Source organism: Ailuropoda melanoleuca, chromosome 10, assembly GCF_002007445.2.
Source record: "Ailuropoda melanoleuca isolate Jingjing chromosome 10, ASM200744v2, whole genome shotgun sequence".
Taxonomy (NCBI): domain Eukaryota; kingdom Metazoa; phylum Chordata; class Mammalia; order Carnivora; family Ursidae; genus Ailuropoda; species Ailuropoda melanoleuca.
Window position 1 is genome coordinate 39,914,735 of NC_048227.1, and position 2,084 is coordinate 39,916,818.

Here is a 2,084-nt window from a genome sequence, read left to right on the forward strand (position 1 = left end):
GGAAAATTTTAAAATTCTTACCGTTGCTCAGTTTCTCCATTTGAAAATGTACAGAGATTGTTACCATTACTCTCTATCTGGGTGTGGGTTATGATGAATTCTATAAAGTTTGTGACATACTTTGAAGGTGCATGATTAAGTGTTAAGCTTTTCTGTCCGTACAGATTTAAGTATTTTTATACCATATGCACATTTAAACTTAAGGAGTATTTTCTATTCTGCTGATGGCTTCTCCAAAAATGTCTTAGAACCAATTGTGTAGCATTGAAAAGTGGGATCTTCCAAATGAATCCCAACTCAAATTTCCCTTTCCCACGATTATAAGATGTAGAGCATTTGTAATGATCTTTGCTGAGTCAGGCTTCTTGGGGGAGGGATCGGTTTCATCATTTCAAAACATCCTAGCAAAACTCCAGCCCATTCTCATGTCATAACTTGCCGAGTAGGGTCGTTCCTGGGCAGCTGGGAGGGTAACGCAGGCACGGGCAGGAGGAGAAGCATTAGGGCATTGGGAAATGCTCTCCGGGATGCGGCCAAAGACAGTCACAGAAACCTCACAGCAACGCATATACCTTGAGCAAATCTAGCAGGCACTAGGAAAGAACAGAAAAGGACGAAACAACTTCAGGTCTAGGAAGGCTAGATAGAAACAAGGCTGGGGGGATTGGTATTTTAAAGATTTGTATCCCTGCCTGGATTCTTGTTTTCCTACTACCACTTTGTTCAATAAAACGTTTCAGCGGATGAGCCGGGCCCCCAGGAGTGCTGTGGAGAGTACCAATCAATGGGAGGAGAGGCCAACGGGGGAGAAGTCTCACCTCACCCCTGGGTTTGATGGGCTACCTGCAGCTTCTGTGCGACTTGTTTAACAGGCCTCTGATGAGTGTAGAGATGTCCAGCGCAAAGCAATGAATCACTTCCAGGAGCGGTGGTGAAGGTCATCTGTGAGGCAGCAGGGAACCCAGGAAATGGAACATCAGGGTCCTGTAGAGAAGGACAGCAAGTGTTGCCATGCCCCACCCCCACACCTTTGTTTTTCTGCCGTCCTTCTGGGCTTTCCAGCTAAGGTCTCCGAACTCTTACCTCATCCTCTGGTAACCTTGATCCTCACCTTCAAGGCTGCTTTGGGCTTGGCTGAAGGAAAGCTTTGCTGAAAGCCTAGAAGTAAAAATACAAAATTCCTCTAGATGTCCCAAATATCCTTTAGCTTTTCTAAAATATTTACGTGTGACTGAGCAGTCACACTGCAGCTTTCTACAGAAAACTTCCCACAGCAGCCTTCCACCTCCTTCCTCACTAGCCTCCCTACACCCAGCAGTCTAGCTCTGGGTAAGAACTTATTTAGGTTTATTTGCACAAAGTAATAACATTTAACTAGTAATTAGTTCCAGCTTTTTGAGCATCTGCTAATATGTGGTGGGAGACCTCAAATTCAATGGACTCATTTTTAATGAATGTCAAATAGGAACTAATCTGTCGTTATTATATTATTTATTCTCTCTTCCCTTAGAGGGACATCAATCTGTCATGGGGAGTACATCCCTCTCTTTAGCAAGAAAGGGAAAACTTGATGGGCAGAATTTTTTTTTTTAAGATTTTATTTATTTATTTGACAGAGATAGAGACAGCCAGCGAGAGAGGGAACACAAGCAGGCGGAGTGGGAGAGGAAGAAGCAGGCTCATAGCAGAGGAGCCTGATGTGGGGCTCGATCCCATAACGCCGGGATCACGCCCTGAGCCGAAGGCAGACTCTTAACCGCTGTGCCACCCAGGTGCCCCGGGCAGAATTTTTTTTTAACCTTTTCAATAAACCAGGAGACCTTGGACTTTGGATCCCTTCCTTCACCTTCTTCTATTTTTTTTTTTTTATCATTACAACTTGCCCAAACTAAATTTGAAAGAGTTGGCCTACAAAATTCTTTTTTATCATTAGACTGTGAGAAGAAATTTAAAAATTACAGAGAGAAGAGACTAATAACGCTGAGAATAAATATGAGGAGGAGCTGAGAGCAGCAGGGTTAGCAGGGCTATTGGGTTGACCCCTCTAGGCAAGTGCTGTCAACAGAAACACAATGTCAGCCATG

At 43.9% G+C, this 2,084-nt stretch overlaps 1 long non-coding RNA gene across 1 annotated transcript; it reads right to left on the bottom strand.

Moving 5' to 3' along the window:
- Window positions 1-524: 524 nt before the first annotated feature.
- On the bottom strand, window positions 525-1,104 carry LOC109490598. The gene is made up of 3 exons (XR_002143931.1): window positions 1,084-1,104; window positions 844-984; window positions 525-593 (listed from the first exon to the last, which is right to left on the bottom strand). It is a non-coding gene; the product is annotated as an uncharacterized LOC109490598 (long non-coding RNA).
- Window positions 1,105-2,084: the final 980 nt, after the last annotated feature.